This window comes from Protopterus annectens, chromosome 15.part0 (assembly GCF_019279795.1).
Source record: "Protopterus annectens isolate FY-2018-M chromosome 15.part0, PAN1.0, whole genome shotgun sequence".
NCBI classification, from domain to species: domain Eukaryota; kingdom Metazoa; phylum Chordata; order Ceratodontiformes; family Protopteridae; genus Protopterus; species Protopterus annectens.
The window spans coordinates 24,035,364-24,059,841 of record NC_056749.1 but is presented as its reverse complement, the minus strand read 5'-3'; positions in this window follow the sequence as shown (position 1 = coordinate 24,059,841).

The following is a 24,478-nucleotide window of genomic DNA, read 5'->3' as shown; positions in this document are numbered from 1 at the left end:
GGGTCGGGATGTGGACATCCAGTGAAATTAATTTATGGTCTGATCTTACCAATGAGGGATATACTTCTGGTGTGGAGCATAGAGTCCCCATGTTGGTAATGATCAGGTCTAGTATGTTGTCCCCTCTTGTGGGAGTGGTGACTAGTTGTTCCATAGCATTTGAGTTTATAATTTCCAGGAACCTTTGGGCTAAGGTGCTGGGGCTTGAGTAGTGCTCCCAGTCAATGTTTGGGTAGTTGAAGTCACCCAATATAATGGTGTTCAGAGAGATCTTCATGTTCTCCAAAGTTTTCAGGAAAGCCGAGTGGGATTCCTGACTTTGAGAGGGTGGTCTGTAGGATGCTATAAACTGAAAAGCAGTCTTGCCCACTGTTAGTTGCACATGGATGTTCTCCGATACTTCGTGCAATGCCACAAACCTGGAGGTGTGGATATCCTTGATAAATATGGAAACTCCCCCTCCTTTTGTGGTTCGGTCTGGGTTTTGGGGCCGAAAAGCATGATATGAGGTATAGCCTGGTAGTGCTGGGGTGCTCTCTGGAGCCTTGAACCAGGTTTCTGTCACTGCACAGATATCGATGTTCTCCATACTGAGGAGAGCTTTGAGTGCGTGCATCTTGAGGTTAAGACTTCTGGCATTAAGCAGCATTACCCTTAGTTTCTTCTTCCTTGTGCTGTCTATGGGGGTGGGTTTGACTTTTGAGCCTTGCCTAAAAAAGGCACTATAGGGGTGGCAAGAGACTTTGCCAATATCCGAAAGCCCAGTGGTGACAGGTGCAAGCTGTCCCTAGCGAAGTAACGTGGCTTGTCAAGCATGTCATCCCAGGCTGACAGACACTGGATCCCCTTTGAATGACACCAAAATTTTAGCCAATTGTTAAAATCGATCATTTTGTCTTTGTACTGTGGCATCATTCTAGGTGAGGGTAAGATGCTGCTCAAGGTCAGGGTCATACCAGCCTGGGCTACATGATCAGAGAGCTCCTCTATGTCTCTTTTCATGTAGTCCAGGGAGGTACGTCTCAGGTCATTCACACCAGCATGTACAATGACCGAGTCATATTTGTATTTGCTTTGGAGTGACCTGAGTGCTTGTGTTATGTGGCGGATCCTAGCACCAGACAGGCAGCTCACCGTGACCTTCTCTTTATTCAGCCTGGTGAGCGGGACGTCAGTGTGTCTGACAATACAGTCACCTATTACAAGAGTATCAGGTGTGTTATTCAGCTTTGCTGTGGCTGCTTGGCACACTGACTTTGTGGGCTATGTGTTGTGCGTGTTTTGTTTTGAGGTAGCGTTTGCTTGGATGTCTGCTTTGGAGGTCTCTGTTGCTTAGGTAGATTTTTATTTAGAGCCTCCGAGTATGTTTTTGTGTATTTATGTGTTTGGTTCGCTGATGTGGTGGGACTATGTGATACTGGAATTGTGTTGTGTGAGGTTACCTTCTCCTCCTGACTGGTTACACCAGTTTTGAGATGAGAGAGCTCAGCCTCCAGTTTGGCTAAATAGTTGCATCTCTCACATATATTTGAACCTGTTTGGAACCTGTATATAATTACTGCCTAAGAGATGGGTAAGGCCAATCTGTAACCAAATGGAATAGGTTATTTTGAGCACAGAAAGGGAAATTGTGCTAGGCTTAAAATGGCCTGCAAGGCCAGCTAGCCTAGTATTTACCTATGAGCCTATGAAACTATGGAAGACCACACTGTTAGAAATAGTAAACAGACCAAGAGTATGTACAACTGTATTCATACTTAGCATAATATTTATTAAAGTTACTAACCAAACACTATTGCCACTATATCAACATTTTCGTTATAGAGTGGATTTCTGGCAAATACACTGTACTTTCTAAAACGACTATCAGTTCATGATCAAATGACCTTAACCAGTTGTTTTCAGTCCCTTTTATACAGTCTAAGTTTAAATCCTCTTGAATCATTCTTGGGACGTGTCTTTACTGTGGACCATGCCAGTTTCTGTCCCTTAATCAATTTCTGAGAATATTGTGGGTCTCATCAGTTTTCTGTTTCCTTATCAGTTTTGAGAAGACCAGGGTGTACTCTTGTGACAAAGACAGCCATTTATTTTTTTTTGTACTGTTAGCCATTTCCCTTTGATAGATCCATTCTGTCACTTGAGTCTTTGTATGTACTTAGCTTATCGTGCTGTTTCAGCAAGCTTCTTATCACAGTCATCTGTTACTACATCTGTTACTAATGTAGTAAGCCCGCAGCATATCTTGTTGTCCTGCAAACATTGTTGATAGGCTAATCACATCTGTTTTCTGCATACTTTTCAGGCTTTGTATCACATACTCTTTCTAAAAATATCACACTGTTACTATGAAGGAAAACAACTTCATTATTTTTAAACACCTTTATTGAACTATCACTTGTGACATAGGCAAATTTACATTTATACAAACGTAATCAAACTGTACTAACAAATTAACATAAAAATACTTTGCATATATTGAAATATATCATATAACCTAATCAACATTACATAAATTATTCAAATCCTGCCCCCCTTTTTTAAACAAGAAACATCTTTATTAAACCATCACTTATGACATAAGCACTCATACATTTATATAAATGAAAACAAACCACACCTCCTAGTTGCAAGCATTTTACATCTCAAACCATACTGACACACTCCCAGTTGCAAACATTATACATGACTTATAATCTGCCCAATCATTTTCAGTCAAACATTACATCGCTCACTTAAGTCCTGCCTTCCTTTAAACCTCATTTCTCCTCTGTGTTTGTCCCTACAATTCCCATTTTTCCTATGTAGTTTGCCCCTACCCTTTTCCAAAGATCTCAGTTCCAGTTGTTTTATCTCTGTTATTATATTCACTACTTCTAATATAGTTGGTTTAGATTGTGATTTCCATTTTCAGTAACTGATTTTTTGTCAGCCACCACAATTTGACACAGCAAGGCCTTACCATGTCCAGGCAATTCTTATTCTGTACTATAGCTCAGAAAAATCATCTCCCTCATCACACCAAAGACACCTTTACTTTTATACAATATCTATCAAGTCACCCTTTTATTTTAAAAATCAAAAATTAGAATTTTTACAGCAAAATCATTTCCTCATTGTTTATGCAATTTTTGTTACCACTTAATTATTTACAATAGAAATCTGGTTAACAGTTTTATTGATACATATTTTAATGCACATAATGCTATCATAAGCAAAAAATTAATTCCTATAAATGCTATCTAAGCTGAGGTTATGTTTTTTATACCATCCAGAAAACAGTTGTGTTCTTATTAAAACATTCTTTAGACAGTGTTATATTACAATTGCTATTTCCTACTATTTCTGTCCCTATTTGCTGTATGCATATGCTTCCTTTTGGAACTGTCTGCATCAGTAATGTTGGAACTTATGCATTACCCATTTTCCCACAAAACTTACTTCTGTAAAAAATGTTCAATGCCTCTTCTAACATTATAGGGACTGCTGTAAGGCCTACCCTATCCCTTGCCGTAGGTACCGTTGTGCACACCCAGCATTTGCTTGCGTTACTTATTTTTGCATATGCCGTTTGCATTACTGTAAACGTATTAAAATCAGACATGCATTCTGAGGCTTTTTTTTCTCTTTTAGTATTGACTGCATTGCTGTCCCTTGCACCAAACCTGTTACATATAATTATATCTGTATCAATCTTTCTTTCCATGTCTTTTTTCTTTGGAATTTTATCAGCAAGAGTTTCTTCCCTTCTTGATCTGGCATTCTTGTTCTTCCAAGCCAGTAAATCGGCGTCTATAAAACAGATAAATCGATTCTTACTTATCTGCCTTACTCCGCTCTCCCCCTTTTGTTATTTTGCACTGATCTCTATGTACCAGCACGGTTTTCTTAGGTTTTTTTTCACATTTTCTACTTTTAGGACCAAAGGTCCAATTAATTGTTTTACTTCAAAAGCTCCTTGCCAGTTACTGTCCCATGAACCAGTTTTACTGAAATTTATCATGACTTTGCTTCCAGTTTGAATCTTCTCTTTTTCAGGCACTATTGGAACCTTTTCCCATAAATGGAACGCTTGCTCTCTGGCTATACCTTGGCATATTTCTTGCAGGTCTTTCATCCATTGTTGATGTTTTGCTGACTCCAGCAGTGGCCTCTCACTCTGGATCAAAAGAGAACTGTAGGGGCATTTTCCTGCCTGCCATCACCTCGAATGGGGATATGCCCGTTCTGCTACTAATCTGATTCCCATCGGAATGTTACGCAGATATTTTACCCCATCATTTCATTCAATACACATCCTTTTTAGCTTGTCTTTTAAAGTTCTGTTCTTTCTTTCCACTATCCCATTTGACTGTGGATGGTATGGTACATGGAATCTATGTTGAATTCCCAACATGTCGCATAATTTTTGTTTATCATTTTACTGGCAAACTGTGGTCCATTGTCTGATTCTACTACCCTGGGCCACCTCCAGTGAGAAAATATGTTGTCCATAGTGCTTCTGCTGTCACTTTGGATGTCATTCCTTTGGTCGGAATTGCCTCCACCCATTTTGAAAATACATCTACCACCACCAGCAAATAGCGAAATCCGCCCTTTGCCAGAGGCAGAGGTCCTGTGTAGTCAATTTGTATTGCTTAATATGGCCCATCTGCCACAGGTACCCTGTGCGACTGCGGTGTTTTACGTTTTGCACTTGTCTGAAGATGTATCAGACATTAATCCTGCACTACTTTACACAATTTTTTCAGAGTTAGATTCAAATACTTTTTTTTTTTCACTACTGGCCATAATGTGTCCAAGAATCTGGTGATTAAACCTCACTAGTTGTTTCACTAATTGATACTGAATGAACGGTAAGTGTAGACCTTTTTGTGTATGAAAAATGTAGAAATGCCTGTGCAACCCATTGCTTTCTAACTCGCATTGTTTCATTTCTTCCAGTATTCCCCCTTTCTTTCTAGAGGTTTTCCAATTCTACATCTGTTTGTTCCTCCTCCTCTAGGAGCCATACCTCAGAGAAAGTACAGTTGTTTACACTTAGGTTCATAGGTTCATAGGTAGGTAATAGGCTATCGTCCCAAAGGCCTACGTAAGCCTAGCCAACAAGGTACCATAGCTTACGCCACCCAAGAAAGTTATTTTCCTGTGTCACTGTCCAGCACAGACACAGAAGTGATCCCCGAGGTGTATTTCCTATTTCCCATCCACTCATCAAGATTTTTCTTGAAGAGTGCTAATGAAGAACTTTGCTTGACATAGATGGGTAGCTTGTTCCAGAGTATAGGAAGTCTTTGGGACAGGAATCTATCCCTCCAGCATGTCCTGTTTAATGTGGTGACAACGTTTAGGTCCCTAGAGCATGTAGCTTGGAGGGATTGGGATTTCTTTAGGTGTAGCATGTCCAACAGGTCTGGGTTTGACATAGCTTTATATGTTAGACAGAGATCACCTCGGAGTAGGCGATATGCTACGGAGTAAAGCTGGAGTTTTTTTGAGGCAGTCAGTGTAGGGCAGTAATCCTCTTTGTGAGGTACTACTGTGGCCTTTCCAGCTGCTGCAGCCGTCTTGTGAGGTACATTCCAAACGGGGCGTTGTACTCTATAATGGGTCTATTGAGTAAGGAGTATAGGGGAACAATGACCTCTTTTTTCATGGATGAGAACTCTTTTATGATGAGGTGTGCCACATATGACTTCCTGACTACTGTGGAGATGTGACTATCAAAGGAGAAACTATTGTCCACCTGGGTCCCAAGGTCTCTTATCACGCATTCAGTGTTAAGTAGATTGCTGCCTATGTGGTAGTTCATGGGTACAGAGTTTTTACCAAAGGGGATGACACTACACTTTGTGGCATTGAGCTTGAGGCCATGGCTCTGACACCAGGCATCTGTCTCAGTGAGGCCCTTCTGTAGGATGTCCACATCATTTGGGGACTTGACTATGGCTCCTAGTTTGCAGTCATCTGCGAACTTCATTAGCCAGAGGCCTTCTTTGTTAGCCTGTACTTCAGAGAAGTAGATACCAAACAGGAGAGGTCCCAGGAAGGAACCCTGTGGCACTCCACTTGTCACTGCCTTGAGGTCAGATTTGGAGTCTGCAACTTTTACAGTGTGGGTTCTGTCAGTGAGCCAGTTGGCAACCCATCTTGTGACATAGGGATTTATACCTAGCTTAGTGAGTTTAGCTATAATTCCAGAATGGGAGATGGTATCGAAAGCCTTGACGAGGTCAAGATAAGCTGTGTGAACCACCTTACCCTCATCTACGGCTTTGGTGACTGCCTCAGAGAAGTTGATCAGGTTCAGGAGGCACGATCTTCCTTTCACAAACCTGAACTGGGTGGGATCCAGAGTTTGGAGGTTACCCAATGTCTTTGTTTATGAGTTCCATGATGATATGTTCCATGGCCTTGCAGACCAGGCTCGTCAGGCTAATAGGTCGATAGTTCAAGGAATCAGTGGTGGTTCCCCCTTTGTGGAGTGGGATAACTGTTGTTGTGCGCCATTCAGTGGGCACAAAGCCTGATGCGAGGCTATTATTGAACATGGTGCTTAAGTGGGGAGCCAGTTCGTTCTGAAGTTCGTGTAAAACACAGCCTGGGATGTTGTCCAGTCCCATGGATGCTGTATATTTGGCTTTAGAGAGTGCAGCTTTTACCTGCGTAGTTGTGATTACAAGGACTCTGCATTCTTCCTGTATAGATATGGGCCCTTTAGGGGGTGAGAGGGGGGTAAAGTTATCACTGAACCGATCTGCCAGGATGTTGGCAATATCAGTTGGTTCTGTAATTTTCGTGCCTTTTGTACTGTAACTCAGAGCAGATCTGGGTGTTACCATCTAGATTCTTGACATAGCTATAGAATGCTTTGTGGTTGTCCTTGGATTTAGTGGCAATTTTGTTTGCGTAACTAATTTTGGAGGATCTTATAAGGGATCTCAGCTTCTTACTGAGGCTGACCAGGGAGCTCCTCCACTCATGGGATTTTACTCTCTTTTGCAACAGTTTCTTCCTTCTGTTGTACAGCTTGTTTATGGCAGGGGACCACCAGATTGGCTTCCTTTTTTGGACGTTCTGTTTGGGATAGCACGATCCATGCACTCATGTAAGTGCTTAGAGAGTACATTTGTGTAGGATTCAGCAGTTGTAACTGTATTGTCCATCTGCATGGGTGTCATGAAGTTCACCATTTCTGTCTTAAGAAGATTGAAGTTGGCTTTGGAGAAATTTTTTACTGTGGTTTCCTTAATGGGGGGTGGGGGCAGGATGTGGATATCAAAGGTGATAAGCTTATGGTCATATCGGACCAACGAGGAGTTGACTTCAGGTGTGGATGTTGGTAATGACTAGGTCTAGGATATTGTTGCCCCAGGTGGGGGTGTGGAAAAGTTAATCTAGGGCATTGGAGTTTATGAATTCCAGAAAGCGTTGAGCTAAGGTGTTGGTACACGAGTAGTTTTCCCAGTTAATGGTGGGGTAATTGAAGTCACCCATTATTAGGGTGTTTGGTTGAATCCAAATATTTTCCAGTACATCAAGAAAAGAAGAGTGGGAATCCTGGGGCATTGTGGGAGATCTGTAGCAGGCTATAATTTGGACTGCAGTTTTGCCCAGAGTTAGTTGCACTTAGATAACCTCGGATGCATTATGCTAAGCTACTAGCCTGGAGGTGTGACTATCCTTAATGACACACCTCCGCCTTTGGTGTTTCGGTCCAGGTTACATGGCCAAAAAGTATGGTATGAGTTATAGCCTGGTAGTGCAGGGGTGCTCTCTGGAGCCTTGAACCAAGTCTCAGTCAGTGCACAGATATCGATGTTCTCCATTTTAAGGAGTGCCTCGAGTGAGTGCATTTTGAGATTTAGACCTCTAGCATTGAGTAGCATTACCTTCAGTTTTTGTTTGCCTGTTCCTGTTATGGTGGTGAATTTTTTATTTGAACCCTGCCTAAAAAAGGCACTATAGGGGCAGCAAGACCCTTAGCCAGTATCCAGAATCCCAGGGGCGATAGGTGCCGACCATCTGTGGCAAAGCATCGTGGTCTGTCGACCAGGTCATCCCAAGCAGACAAATACTGGATCCCCTTAGAATGACACTAGAAGCTTAACCAATTGTTGAAGTCAATAATTTTGTCCTTGTACTGTGGTATCATTCTGGGCGATGGCAGAATGCTACTCAGGGCTAGGGTCATACCTGCCTGGGCTACAAGATCAGAGAGCTCTTCCATGTCTCCCTTCATGTAGTCCAGGAAGGTATGTCTCAGATCATTCACACCAACATGGACAATGACAGAGTCATATTTGTACTTGGTGTGGAGTGACTGTGTGGGTTATGTGGTGGATCCCTGGCACCCGACAAGCAGCTGACAGTAACCTTCTGCTTGTCTAGCCTGGTGAGTGGGACATCAATGTACCTGACTATAGAGTCACCTATGACTAATGTGTTGGGTATTTTGTTTTGCCTTATTGGCTGTGGTTGAGTGGCACACTGAGTCTGTGGGCTATGTGTCATTTGGGTTGTGTTGGAGGATGGAGGTTGCTTGCATTTCTGCTTTGTATGTCTCTGTTGCTTAGACAGATTATTATTGATAGCCTCAGCGAATGTTTTTGTGTTACTGTGTGTGGATTTTGTTGGTGTAGATTTAGTATGACTTTGTGATGAGTTTGGTGTGGTGCAAGTGTTTACCTTCTACTCTTGACTGTCAAGTTCAGTCTTGGTTGGTGAGAGCTTTACCTCCAGTTTGGCTAGATAAGTGCATCTCTCACAGGTTGTAGTGTTGGGTGGTAGGAGGAGAGGGTTGTCTGTGTACATGAGGCAATTTCTACATTGCCCCAAGATGCCCAGATTCATCAGATAGACAGGAGAGAACACTGGGAGCTGACCCTTGGACATGCCTGAATAAAAAACTATCTTCCTCTAGATAAGTGAGGAAAGTGAGTACAAAAGCTGTTTTTCTCTAAGCAAGTGAGGAAAGTAAGTACACAAACTGTTTTCCTCTAGGTAATGAGGAAGGTTGAGTGCTGTAGTAATTTGTAGCTTATTTAGTACTAACAAGTTCTGAACGAGTGCTGAGCACGAATAAGCAAATTTAAGTGCTAAAACTAAGAATCTGTATCTGCACTAGACGAGTTACAGGACAGAAACAAGTGCAAATGCAGGCTTTCAAATCAGAAAGTTGAGAGAGATGGAAGATTGCCCAAATGGCCAATAACTACAAATTCTGGGCCAGAACCACCCCTTATGTGGTAGACAGGTTACCTAATGCTTACCACTCCCACTGATAAGCTAGACGGCTTCCCTCCGACACAGAAAGGCTTGGGGGGCTCAGAAGCTTACATACAGTCCTGGATACAGCAAATCTGTATCTGGAACACTAGTTACAGGAAAAGTAGGAAACAGGCTCACAGTTTTTTTTTTTTTGGTATTTTTTTTTTTTTTACAGAAAAGTAGCAAAAACAGTAGTAAAAAAGTACAGTTTTGTACCTACCATAAATGTAGATGTTCGAGTGCTAATACAGCTGCAGTCCTAACAGGCGGGTCCTCGATTGTCCAAATTCCAAAGTCTAGGTCTGGCGTCGGTTGTTGTTGCTTCTTCCCTGACGTCAGTGCGACAGGGGTATAAAGGAACCAGCCGACGCCATTTTCTTCAGTTTTTCTTGCCCCAGATGTCAGGTGCCCCCAGAAGGAAGGCAAAACATAATTATAAGTAATAATGCAATGCAATAATATCAAAAACCAGTAGTGCAAGCAAATACACCATAAAAGAATACCCCAATCATGTTGTATGAGGAGGTGTTAGCCATTAGGATAGTCCCAAGAGGGGAAGAAGGGAGGGAAACCTGGACTGAGCTGTATTAGCACTCGAACATCTACATTTATGGTAGGTACAAAACTGTACTATGTTCATCGTGCATACAGCTGCAGTCCTAACAGATGGGTAGAATCCCAAAGCTAACAAAAGGGTGGTAGGCACTAGGTGGTACTAGGAGGAGCCAGGATGCCTTGCAAGACTTCAGTGGCAAAGCCTGCCCTAGTTTTGGAGTATAATGGTAGGTGGTAGTGCTTGGAGAAGGTATGTACAGAACTCCAAGTGTCTGGTTCCAAAATATCTTTGGTAGGGACTCCTCTGAGTAAGGCTGCAGAGGTGGCAGTGGCCCTTGTGGAGTGAGATCTGATGCCTGTAGGTACAGCCTTGCCATGCAAGGAATAGCAAAAACGTATGCAGTGAGCTATCCATTTAGAGATTGTCTGTTTCAAAATTGACTTTCCTTGAGCTCCTAAAGCATAGGACACAAAGAGCTGGTCTGATTTTCTGAAAGGCTTTGTTCGGTCCAGATAATAACGTAGCTGTCTGTGGATATCCAGGGAGTGTAGTAGTCTCTCCCCTTTGTTTTGAGGATTAGGATAGAAGGTAGGTAGATGTATGGCCCAATTCAAAGCTACCTTGGATACCACTTTAGGCATAAAGGACGGGTTGGTTCTCAAGGAAACTCTGTCCTGATGGAAGATGATGAAGGGCTGCACAACCATGAGTGCTGTAGTTCTGAAACTCTACGAGCTGAGGTAATTGCCAGAAGGAAAGCTGTTTTCCAGGACAAGTATTGCAAATCTGATGAGGAAGCTGGTTCAAAGGGAGGCAAGGTCAGTTTTTCCAGAATGAAATTGAGATCCCAAGCAGGTATTGGCTGTTTTCTTGGTGGTCTTAGATTCTTAGCCCCTCTGAGGAACTGCCTTAAGAGAGGGTGTGAGAATAAGGGTGGGTCAGTGTTGTATTCCGCAGAAATGGCTGAGGCATGGATTTTGATGGAGGAGAATGAAAGTCCACTGCTTAACAGCTCGGCTAAATACTGTAGTATTTGAGGTAAATTCAGTTTCCCAGGATCCTGACCCCTTTTCTCATTCCAGGCGCAAAACCGCTTCCATTTTGTGGAGTAAGCTATTCTAGTTGACGGCCTTCTGGCCTCCAAAATGACATCCTGAATCTCCTTGGAGAGTAATGTTTGTTGTAATGCTAAGGGATCTTCCATGCAGCTAGATTGAGTGTCTTTAGCTGGCTGTGAAGAGTTTTGAAGCTGTGTTGAGTCAAGAGAAGTGGCATTAGAGGCAGTGTCCATGGTGGTGAATGTGTCAGGATCCTCAGGAGTGGGTACCAGTGTTGTCTTGGCCAGTCCGGAGCAATGAGGATCATCTTTGGTCTGTCTGTTCTGGTTTTCAGTAGAACTTTGGGCAGCAGAGGAAGAGGTGGGAAGGCATAAACTGTCATTGATGTCCAACAAAAAGAGAGAGCGTCCACTCACCAGGCCTTTGAGTGGAAAATCCTTGAGCAAAATTTTGTCAATTGGTGATTTTTGTGGGAGGCAAATAGATCTATGTCTGGCCTTCCCCATGCTTGGATTATCTCTGTAAAGACTTTTGGATGCAACTTCCATTCGAGTGGATCTGTCATATTTCTGCTTAGGTTGTCTGCCAGCGTGTTTTCCTTGCCTGGCAAGTAATGTGCTTGTAGTTCGAGTTGTAAGTCCATGGCCATGTTCCAAAGAGACATGGTCAGTCTGCATAGGGGGTAGGAATGAGTTCCCCCCTGCTTGTTTATGTACCACATAACTGTGGTGTTGTCTGTTCTTATCAGTAGTTGCCCTGGTTGCAGAAGGTCCTTGAAGGCTAAAATAGCATTTACTACTGCTAGCATTTCCTTTTGATTGATATGAAGGTGCTTTTCTTTTTGGGACCATTTGCCCTGAATGCACCGATATACCATGTGCGCCCCCCAGGCATAGTCTGAGGCATCTGTTGTGATGACTTGGATTGCTTGAGGCTTGCTGAATGGAAGGCCTGTGTTTGTTTGGCAAGCTTGAGCCCACCACCAAAATTCCTTTTGCAGACATGGAATTAGTGGTATTATTGTTTCCAAACTGTGGTTGTGTTGAGACCATATGTTTTTTAGGTACCATTGAAGTTTCCTCATATGCAGCTTTGCACATGGGATTAGTAAGATGCAAGATGCCATGAATCCCAGAGCCTGCAGGATTTTCCTTGCAGTAAGCCTGGTGCAATTTGCTAGTGCTGTGAAATATTGAGGTAACTGCCCCTGCTTCTCTGGCGTGAGGTAGGCCATCTGGGTGTTTGTATCCAAGTTGGCACCCAGGAAAATTATCTTCTGAGAAGGTATTAGTCTTGATTTCTTTTTGTTGACTGTGTATCCCAGAGAGCTCAACAACATTATTACATAAGCCAGATGTTTCAGAAGTATGTTCTTGCTGTCCGCTTGGATCAGGCAGTCGTCCAAATAGGAGTATATTTGTATCCCTTGAAGTCTGCAGTAGGCAATTACTGATGCCAGGCATTTCGTGAATACTCTGGGTGCAGTAGATAAGCCAAAGGGCAATGCAGAGAATTGATAATGAATTGAACCTGCAAGAAATCTGAGGTATCTTCTGCAATTTTGTCTGATTCGGACATGCAGGTATGCCTCCTTGAGGTCCAATATTACTAGCCAAGACCCCTTGCCCAGCATGGGAAGAAGTTGCTGTAGAGTGAGCATCTTGAATTTTGGTATGAGTAGAAATGTGTTTAGGATGGACAGGTCCAAAATAGGTCTCCAATCTTTTCCCTTCCTTGGTACCAGGAATAGCCTGGAATAAAAACCTTGGCCTTGTTCGTGCGTAGGTACCTCCTGAATAGCTTTCATGTTTATGAGCTTTGTAATTTGCCTTTGTGCCTCTGCCCTTTGATTGTGTGGCAGGTTTGGCATGCCTCTCATTTTTGGAAGGGTGTTAAAATGAAATCTGTAGCCTCTGTTTATAATGTCCAGTATCCATTGGTCTTTTGTGACAATATGCCAATTTTTTGAAAATAATGACAGCTTTCCTCCTAAGGGGGCTACCATTTGAGACCTGGTTGGTCTGCAAAGGGGAAAGTCATTGGGCTTGCTTTCTGAATGGTTGCGAGTTGTCCTCACCACCTCTTTGTGTAGGAGCTTGCCATTGTCTGCCTCTATACGATCCTTGGGCTTGCCCTCTCCCCCTCAGGCGCCTGTATCTGCCTCTTTGGGGTCTGTCTGTGGCAGGAAAGGACCAGCTTTTTGTAGGCCAATTTCTACTAAAATGTGGGGGTTGAACCTGCAGAAATTCTTTCACTGTTTGCATTGATTTAGCCTTTTCCTGCATTTTCCTTAATACCTCCTCAGCATTAGCACCAAATAGTACATCCTTTTGAAGAGGGGCGTCTAGTAATTTAGCTTTGACATGATCAGGCAGGGCTTGTTCCTTGAGCCACGCATGCCTACGTATGACTGATCCTGTAACAGCAGCTCTACATGAGGCCTCTAGAGCATCAAAACCACATTGTAAGGTATGCTTACCCACTTGTTCTGCACTGTGCATCAAATCCTGCAACTCTTTTAAGTCTGGTTGTTCAGGCTGTGACATTTTACTTTTCAATTCTGATAACAAAAACTGTTGAAATTTTAGCATATGAAACTGACAGTTTAAGGCCCTCATGGATAAGGTAGCTGAGGTATATACCTTTTTTCCCCACCTTTCTAAGGATCTGGAATCTCTCTCGGAAGGCAATGGATTTTTAGCAATGGAGGCCTTAACTCCCTTGGGGCCCTGTGAGATGGTTTCTGGGTCAGCAGCATGGCTTTTAAATTGGTGTGAATCAGGAACCCTGTAGTACCTGTCAGGCTTAACAGGAGCTGGAGGTAGAGAGTCCGGGTTAAGGCAGGCCTCCGAGTAAACATCATCTAGTATGAGGTATAGCCAGAGGCCTGTGCTGAGGAAGCAAGAGAAATTCCCTGAGCCTTTTCTTGGAATCAGAATATTCCTGGCCTTCCCAGTGGAAGTGTTCCCTTAGCGTATGCAAAGTTTCCCCAAATGAGTAATCCTCAGGGGGGGATACAGAAGGGATGGACTCCTCCGCATCAGAGTCTTCAAAAGGGGAGTAAGAAGGTTCCTGATCATCAGAGTGCTCTGAAATAATGGAGCCCTGATCAGAGGAGGGGGAATCTACCTCCTCTCTAGGCCTTTTGTCCGGAGGGGGCTGAGATCCTCTGATAAGAGTAATTAAATCCTCAGCCATTTTGAGCATCTGTTTCTTAGGCAATGGGCCTGGAGATGGGCCCTGAGTAGCTGATCTCTTAGAGTGCATGGATGCTTTAGCCTTTGTGAAAGCCTTGATGGAGAAAGAAGAGGAAGGTCTGAAGACACCTTGAGTGGAAGTGGATCTGTCCACATTCTGAGTTTCAGCGCCAAGAGTGGCTTCGGTATCTGTAGTCGGGGTGTGGGCCGAGGAGCCTGCGACCTCGGGTACAGGAGACACCGTCAAAGACAGGTCGTCGGTAGGCAGAGGCTGTGTAGGCGCCTCACTGAGAACCGGACCACGTGTAGTCGGCTTTGGCGTGGTGTCGGTAGAGGCCGCGGACCTCGAGTGTCGGTCCTTGTCTTTGCGTTTTTTAGACAAAACCGGAGTTGGAGTATCCGACGACATGGTATAGTTAAATGCTTTTCCAAAATAATGCTGGGCGAACTCCGCCCGACGCTTAATAGTGCGTTTGTTGAATGTAGCACAAAAGCGACAGGCCGAAACCTCGTGGTCTGGACCTAAACAAGGTATACAGAGGGAATGGAAATCCTTATGCGGTATTTGCTTCCCACAAGAAATACAATTATTGACTTTGTCTGACATCGGTCTGAGGCAAGAAAAGGTTCCCCAACAGGGTACTTAGCTTTTAGAAGACTTCGGTTTCCAAAATTTTCGTAATCTCAGGAGCTGGCCGACCGGCACTTGCGAACTGCTTCTGCTTCAGGCACCGCACGGCAAGAAAGACTGAAGAAAATGGCGTCGGCTGGTTCCTTTATACCCCTGTCGCACTGACGTCAGGGAAGAAGCGACAACAACCGACGCCGGACCTAGACTTTGAAATTCGGCCGACCGAGGACCCACCTGACGGCAGGAGAACCCATCTGTTAGGACTGCAGCTGTATGCACGATGAACATCAATTCACAAACAGTGCAAGCTAGCACACTTGAGTATGCAGCAATATTAGACCAAACACAGTTTAAAAAAATGCAACTAAATTAAAAAGGACAAAAAACAAGTGCAGAAAGAGTTTATTAGGTTGAATGTGGTAAAGAGATGGGACTGGGGGAGTGTCCCAGATCACATCCTCAGTGAGGCGAGCAACTGCAAAAGCCACCAAATTTAAACCACAAACCAAAAATAGGGTGGATGGGAAAAAACAGTTTCAACAGAGATCTAAGCAACAACTAACAGTACAAACTTTAAAACCAACAAAAATATTCTCAGCTCTCTATATTTGGCGATCAGTCTCTCAGAACAGTGAGACAACCATTTCAACACAGATCTAAGCAACAATTAACAAACTCTATATCCAAAAAAAATATACTTGGCTCTGTATAATTGCAGATAATCTGTAAGGCAGTCTCTCAGAACACAGGTTCCAGCAATTTGAATGCAGCTGTTACTATACCAACTGAAGACACAGCGGAAAATGCGCACTTAGGTTATCTGCCTGCAGGTAGCCCTCAGTCGGCCTGAATACCAGAGCCTTGGGATTTCTGTGTCGAGTGCTGTCACCTCTTCCATGACGTCAGGTCGTCAGGGGTATAAAACGTGCAGCCAACGCCATTACATCAGTTTTTCTTGCCACCGATGTCAGGATCCCCCAAAATAGGAAGCAATTACACAGTGTGGAACACCTCCAGTAAAAAGTAAATACCACTGCCATAAAACATGGCCGCAAAGAGTAAAGGTAGAAAGCATAGAGAAGTCAGGAGGCTGGAGGGAGGGTAACCAGGACTGCAACGGTGAATACACTTGGAAATCTACATTTATGGTATGTGTAGACAACTTTATGATGGGTTAGTGGTTAACTACTGTGATTATAATGTACAGGGTTCTGGGTTCAAGACCTGCAAAGGCTGTTTATTTAGGGTGGGAGGGTGGCCTAATGGTTAAGGTATTTGCCTTACAAACACAAGGTGCAGGGTTCGATTCTCACAAGGGATAATTTGCTAGGCTTACAATGGCTCGCAAGGGCAGTTAGCCTAGTACTAACCTATGAACCTATGAACCTATACTATGTACTTCGTGTTTCACTGTTGCAGTCATCAGACTTGGGTTGATTCCCAAAGCTGAGGAAGGGTGGAGGCAGTCAAGAAGTATTAGGGCTGGGTAGCAGGCCTTGTAAGACTGCTGTGGCAAATCCAGCTCTGGATTTAGAAAAGACAGGTAAGTGGTAATGCTTGGTGAAGGTGTGTACCGAGCTCTAGTTTGCAGCCTTCCAGGATGTCCCTGGTAGGGACTCCCCTGAGAAATGCTGTAAAAGTTGAGGTAGCCCTAGTGGAATGAGTTTTTATACCCTGTGGGGTAGATTTTCCATGGTGCTTGTAGCAGAAATGAATGCAGTGTGCTAACCATTTGGAAATGGTTCGCTTTGAAATGGCCTTGCCCTCTGCCCCTGTAGCAAAGCTGACTAGCAGCTGGCCAGTTTTTCTGAAAGGCTTAGTCTTATCAAGGTCAAACCTGAGCTGTCTGTGCACATCCAAGGAATGCAGGATCCTTTCCCCTTTATTCTGAGGATTAGGAAAAAAGGTTGGTAAATGGATGGATTGGTTTAAAGTCACACTGGATACCACTTTAGGCATAAATGACGGGTTAGTCCTAAGGGAAACTCTGTCCGCATGGAAGATAATGAAGGGTTCCACAGCCATAAGGGCCTGCAACTCAGACACTCTTCTTGCTGAAGTGATGGCTATAGAAGTATTTTAACTCTGCTGTAACAGCAGGCTCAAAAGGGGGAAGTGTGAGCTTCTCCAGTACAAAGTTAAGATCCCAGGCAGGAGTGGGAGCTCTCCTTGGGGTTCTTAGATTGTTAGTTCCTCTCAGGAACTGTTTGATCAAAGGGTGAAAGAAGAGGGGTGGCTCAGTATTGTAATGAGCTGAGATGGCAGAGGCATGAATCTTAATCGATGAGAAGGATAGGCCTTTGTGGAGCAGTTCTGCTAGGTAATCTAGGATATGAGGTAAGGTGGGCACAGCTGTGCCCTTTCCTTGACACTGGCTTCAAGAACAGTATCTTTTCCACTTTTCTGAATAGGAGTTCCTAGTACGAGGCCTCCTGACCTCAAGGATGACATACATCACCTGTTTGCTGAGGGTTGCTGGTGGTGTATTCAGGGAATAAGCCAGGCTGCAAGGTTCGGGGTTTGCAGCTGAGGATGCAAACTCTATCCCTCCTGCTGGGACAGCACAGAGGGGGTCCGATGTAGGTGCCAGGGTGGCACTGCTGTCAGACTGCGTAGGAGTGGGTACCAGTGCTGACGTGGCCAGTCTGGTGCAATAAGGATGGTCCTTGGCCTGTCCTGTTTGTTCTTGAGTAGTACTTTTGAGAAGAGGGGCAGTGGGGAAAAGGCATAGATTGAGAGGTTTTCCCATGTAAAGGATAGGGCTTCCACTTTCCATGCTTGGCTGTGGGGAGTTCTGGTGCAAAATTTGCTCAATTGATGGTTTTGGGGGGAAGCAAAGAGGTCCACCTCTGGTGTCCCCCACCTGCGGATTAGAAGTTTGAATGAGTTGGGTTCCAGCTTCCACTCATGTGGGTCCAGTAGATTTCTGCTTAAGTCGTCTCCCAGTGAATTTTGTTGCCTGGCAGGAATTGAGCTTGCAGGTGCACTTGATTGCTTAAGGCTGTGTTCCACAGAGCCATGGCTAACCTGCAGAATGGGTAGGAATGAGTTCCCCCCTGCTTGTTTATGTACCACATAACTGTGGTGTTGTCTGTCTTTATCAAGAGTTGTCCTGGAAGGATAAGGTATTTGAAGGCTGTCAGAGCATTCTGTACAGCTAACATTTCTTTTTGATTGATATGCAGGTGAATTTGTCCTGGGCTCCATTTGCCTTGAATGCATTTACCTGTCATGTGAGCCCCTCCCCCCATGCATAGTCTGATGCGTCTGTTGTCTGCGTTTGGGTGGGGGGGGTGAAAGGGCATCCCTTGTTGTGGTTGCAAGCCTCTGCCCACCAAAGGAACTCTGTCCTTAGGCAAGGAATAATAGGAATCACTGTTTCCAGGTCCTGAGAATGTTGACACCAAAGACTTTTTAAGTACCACTGAAGTTTCCTCATATGCAGTCTTGCATATGGAGTTAGTAAAATGCATGAGGCCATGAACCATAGGGCTTGCAGTATTTTTCTTGCAGATAGCTGGGTTTGGGTGTCCAGTAGTTTGAAGTAATTTGTCAATTAAACCTGCTTTTCTGGAGTGAGGAATGCCACTGGGAAGTTGTGTTCAAGCTTGCTCCCAGGAATACAATCTTTTGGCTGGGTACCAGATGTGATTTATTTTCGTTGATGGTATACCCCAGAGAAGTTGGGAGTCTCTTTACAAATATCAGGTGCTGAAGTAGCAATTCCTGACTGTCTGTCAGAATCAGGCAATTGTCCAAGTATGGGCAAATTTTAATATTACTCTGCCTGCAGTATGCAATGGCTGGAAGGCACTTTGTGAATACCCTGGGTGCAGTAGATAAGCCAAAGGGAAGTGCAGAGAACTGATAGTGCACAGAGACTGCCCTGAAACATAGATATTTCCTGCAAGATTCCCTCATGGGGATGGGCAGATAAGTTTCTTTTAAGTCTAGGGTGACCAGCCAGGAGTCCTTGGCTAGCATAGGAAGCAGCTGCTGGAGTGTAAGCATTTTGAATTTTGGTACCACCAGGAAGGTGTTGAGAATGGACAAATCCAGGATAGGGCACCAGGAGTTCTCATTTCTAGGCACCAGGAAAAGTCTGGAGTAGGAACCCTGTCCCCTTTGCTCTGTTGGAACAGGTTGAATAGCCCTGATACTGAAAAGAGAAAGTACTTGCTTTTGGGCCTCTGCCCACTGGTTTGGGGGAAGGTCTGGCAACCCATTTGGGGTTTGGCAGTGAGTGGAAATAGAATCTGTATCCCTGGGATACAATGTTTAAGACCCATTGGCCCTGGGTAATATACTCCCAGTTTTTTGCATGCAGGGTGAGTTTTCCTCCTAGGGCTGCAAGTACTTGGGCATGGCTGGGAAGGATGAAGGACAAGTCATTGTGAACTTTTTCCATAAGGGGGTGGCTTACCACACCCTGTTTTTGGGGTGGGAGTGCTCCATTGTTTAGATGTGTGCATACCCTGAGACTGTTGTCTTTGTGGCCTGTTGCCCCTGAGTTTGGACTGAGAAGGCCTGGGAGGGACTGGAAAGGACCAGTTTTTTGAAGGCCAATGCCTACTGAATCTACGTGGCTGTACCTGTAAGAAATCTTTAACAGTTTGCATAGATTTAGCTTTTTCCTCCATCTTTTTAAGAACAACTTCTGCTTTTGTGTCAAACAAACATTCTTGGTTTAATGGAGCATCTAGTAATTTTGCTTTGACATGGTCTGATTTGTTCCTTCAGCCAAGCCTGCCTTCTTAGAACAGACCCAGTGACAGCAGCCCTGCAAGATGCTTCTAAGGCATCAAAACCAACTTGGTTTTCAGAATGCATGTAAATAAATTCTTGTAAATCTTTATTTTCTGCACAATCAGGAATCAACAACATTTTTTGTTTAATTAGTTCCATAATATGCAGCTGGTAGTTTAACATGTGAAACTGGCAATTTAAAGCCCTGATGGCAAGAGTTGCAGTGGTATATACCGTCTTACCCCATCTGTCTAAAGCCCTAGAATCCCTGTCCGAAGGGATAGGGATTTTGGCTGTCGTAGCATTAATACCTTTAGGTCCCTGGGAAATGGTCTCTGGATCCACAGTGGGATTTTTAAAGAGTAATTTGTGAGAGTCAGGTACTCTGTAGGACCTGTCAGGCTTTCTAGGAGCTGGTGGTAAAGTATCAGGGGTAAGACTGGATTCCATGAAGCCATCATCTACAATATCCAGGACAGGGTGTATAGCTAGAGTCCTGTGCTGAGGCAAGTCTAAAACTTCTCTGAGTCTCTTTTTGGACTGTGGGTAATCCTGGCATTTCCAGTGGAAATTCTTTCTTAGGGTATGCAAGGTTTCACCAAACAAAAAGTCCTCTGGTGGGAATGCAGAAGGAATGGAATCCTCTGCATCTGAATCCTCATAGGTATATAAGGGTATGTCCTGGTAATCAGAGGTGTCAGAGTCATCGGACCCATGATCTGTAGAATTAGAAGGAAATTCAATTCTTTGTCTTTTAGCAGGGGATGGCTGGCTTCCCCTAATTAGAGTAATAAGGTCTTCAGCCATTCTAAGCATTTGTTTCTGTGGCATGGGGGCTTGAGAATGCACTTTGTTCGTTGGTTTTCTAGGCATAATGTGAACTCTGGGCCTAAGAAACTCAGTAGTTTTAGTCAGAAATGAACTAGTCAGTTTAATACGAACATATGAAGGTCTGAATACACCCTCAGAAGCTGGTGCCTGCACAGCGTCTCCGGACCCATCCAAGGTAGAGACATCCGCAGGTTCCATAGTTGAAGAAGCATCTCGTGGCATACCGGACTCTGAATGGGTCTCAGTAGAGGCCTACGAATCTGTAGAAGTGGGTATCAGGGGCTCAAAAGCACCTCACCGAGTACCAGAGAAATGGCGACTAACTTAACGGAAGCGTCGTCGGCAGTTTTGCACCTATGCGGTCTGTCTCTGTCTTTATCCTTATGTTTTTTCGGAAGATCGGTAGTCGGATGGCTTATCGAAGTTATTTTGGAATACGGAGAATGAGAGTGAAAGAATTTAGTGACAAAGATAGCCTGATGACGAATAGTTCGGGTATTGAACAAGGCACAAAACCAAGAGCGAGGAAAATCATGGCCTGGGCCTAAATAGGTGACACAGTAAGAATGAAAATCTCTATGAGGTATTTGCTTTCCACAGGCAAGATAATTGTTAACTTTTTCTGACATTGGTTAGAGCAAGAAAAAAGGATCCCCAACGGGGTACTTAGCTTTAGAAGACTTCAGGTTTGAAACTCGAAAAACGAAAATTTCAGGTAGTGGCTGACCAGCACTTACGAACTGCTTTCGCTTCGGGCTCCTGCACAGCAAGAAAAGCTGATGTAATGGCGTCGGCTGCATGTTTTATACCCCTGATGACCTGACATCATGGAAGAGGTGACTGAGGACTACCTGCAGGCAGATAACCCAATTGTGATGACTGCAACAGTGAAACACGAAGAACATCTGGAGTTTCCCTTCAGTTTCTGAAGGGTAAAGGCTCTTCCTTTTCCGTGACTCCCTTTGCTTTGGCATTTCCTTTTGCACCTTCATTGTTTGTCCTTTGATAGGCTTTTAGTTTTAAAAAACTGAATTGTCTTTGCAATTGATACTTTTGTATCAATTTCCATATATCCTCTAAAACAGGAACATGCTTTAAAGGTTTTCCTGCACTATCAACGAATCCTCTCCTTGTCCACGTTGCCAAATGTCATCTCAATGAATTTACCACATGGGCGCTGCCACTGTAAATATTCACTAAACGGAAATGCTGCAGAACATACTTTACAGCTTTCAATTCTGCCCTCTGTCCCAATATGTATCCTGGTAATTTGACTAGAATCAGTTTATCTCCCTCCTTCAGAATCACTACTGCAAATCCAGTATAATATTCCCCGTCCTTCCAGAGTTGGATACCATCCACATGCAAAGTCGGAATGTCGTGGTCATGATCTGCTTTTAATGGTGACTTTTCTGGCTTTTCCAGATCTCCCATGCAGTCATGTGGCTTTCGTTCATATCCACTAAAATTGGATAGATAACACTTGCCTCTTGTCTGTATGTGTATATCTCTAGCACTGAATACAGCCAGCCAACTCGAAAAAAAAGTCTGACTAACCTCCTCAGTAATTTTCTTCACCTTGCTGTTACTTAACAGAGTTTTTATTGTCTGATGTGGAGTTTGTACTATGACCCCTGAAAACATTATCAAGTATTCTATCTGTTTCATTCCCCAGTATATAGCCAAAACATGCTGAATGCAGGGATGATAGCCTTGGTCCACCGGATTCATTTTCTGGCTGCAAAAGGTTGTCAATCTCAACCGTCTCTCCATTCCTGGAGGTACCCCATGAGGCTGTGACTGCAACGGCTCTACCAATTTTCCTGCTGCTGCCTGTAAAATAAAAGGCAATTGATTGGTGGGAGCTATCAGCTCTGTTGCCTGTATAACTTATCCTTTAACATCTTTAGTCCCTCTTCTTCAATGGGACTCGGTCTAGTCATCTTTTTGTTCTGACAGCATTTTATAGAGGGGAGCTGCAGCCGCTGCATAATCCTATATATTTATATATATATATATATATATATATATATATATATATATATATATATGGTATACTATCAAAAGTGCAAACGGCACGCCGACTGTCATATACTTGAACATGGAAGGTCGTAATCGGTAATGTCGAAGGCAAAATAATCAATCTAGGAATGGTTTTAACATGGGTCGAGGTAGGGGAGATGTTTGTAGTTTGGAATAATACTGAACACCTACCTCGACCCATGTTAAACCATTCCTAGATTGATTATTTTGCCTTCGACATTACCGATTACGACCTTCCATGTTCGAGTATATGACAGTCAACAGAATGCCGTTCGCACTTTTGATAGTAAACCATATATATATATATATATATATATATATATATATATATATATATATATTTATATTTATATATATATATATATATGAATAATTCCCTGTTGTAGTGCAGGATTCCCAGGAATTTGTGTAAGTCTGGAACTGTCAAAGGTAACTGGCAGCTCCAGAATTACTAACACCCTTTCTTTACAAGGAATCCTCCCTGTTGGTCTGTTAACAGTTCCTAGAAATTTGACTTCTTGTGACATGAACTGTATTTTGTCTTTGTTTACTTTAAACCCTGCCTCTTGCAGTTCCTTTAGAACCTTTCTCTACCGTTTCTGACTATATCAAAATATCACCTTGTCGTTCTTGCTTATGTCTCATAAGATTGTCCCCACTATCTGATGGAAAATGGTACGGCTGTTTTGAAAACCCTGTGGTAATCTAGTCATGACATATCTGTTGATTTTCCAAGGTGATAGCAAACCGTGGCCAGTCCCTTTTCTGAAGTGGTACTGGGAAAAATCCTTTTGCCAGTTCCATCACAGGAAACCACTGACTACCTGGTTTTATCCAAGCTGCTAATTCCGGGACTCCCATTAGCAGGTGTGTACTGATTTAGAGAAAGACAAAAACACAGGTACCAGATGAACAGCTCAGTCTTCACCTCAAAGCCAATAGTATGTATAAAAAGTCGAACTACCACAGTAGAAGGAAAGTATATATATATATATATCAAAGAAGGCATGGGATATTTTATTAAGTCTGATGAAAGCGCTCACTTTGTCCTTGCAATAAAGAATTTTCCTTCTACTATGGCAGTTCGACTTTTTATACATACTGTGTACTGATTTACCTTTCTGAGATCTATTACTAATCTGCAACTCTCAAGCTGCTAATTCCAGGATTCCCAGAATCAGGTGTGTACTGATTCACCTTTTGGAGATCTGTTACCAATCTGTAACTGTCAAGCTGCTAATTCCAGGATTCCCAGAATCAGGTGTGTACTGATTCACCTTTTGGAGATCTGTTACCAATCTGTAACTGTCAAGCTGTTAATTCCAGGACTCACAGTATCAGGTGTGTAGTGATTTACCTTTTGGAAATCTAGTACCAATCTGTAACCCTCGAACTGCTAATTCCAGGACTCCCAGTATCAGGTGTGTACTGATTCACCTTTTGGAGATCTGTTACCAATCTGTAACTGTCAAGCTGCTAATTCCAGGACTCACAGTATCAGTGTGTACTGATTTACCTTTTGGAAATCTAGTACCAATCTGTAACCCTCGAACTGCTAATTCCAGGACTCCCAGTATCAGGTGTGTACTGATTTACCTTTCGGAGATCTATTACCAATCTGTAACTTACGCATTTCTTTTTAACTGGCTAAATTGGCAAATTTGTTGGATGATGTCCCTTTTGGATTATGCCTGCCTGTTCCCATTCTAAAATGCATTTCAGCTACTGCTTCAGCCAGAATTGGATACAGCTTTTGGAAAGGGGGGATGAAGCCTCTCGAGCTTTCTACAGTGACTGCTACTTCTAGTCTTCCACAATCTGTTTTTGATTTTGCCAAAAGGATCTGAAATTCTTGCTCTGTGGTGTCCCATATATCCTTCTGTTCATCTATCAGAGGCATTGCTTTGTTTCCTTTACTCTCTATCAAATTAACTTGTACTATCATACACTTAAGCCAGGTCTATATTATACCATCAACCGCTTAGTTTGTCGAACGCTTAAAGTTCGACAGCTAAGGGTCAAAAACTTACAATGTTGGCCAGTTAAGCGAATTCTTTCATCGGGAAAGAATTCACTTGACCATGCCAAACTAACAAACTTCTAAGCCATAACAAAGTGGGGGGTTGTGCCCCCTACACACCCCCTA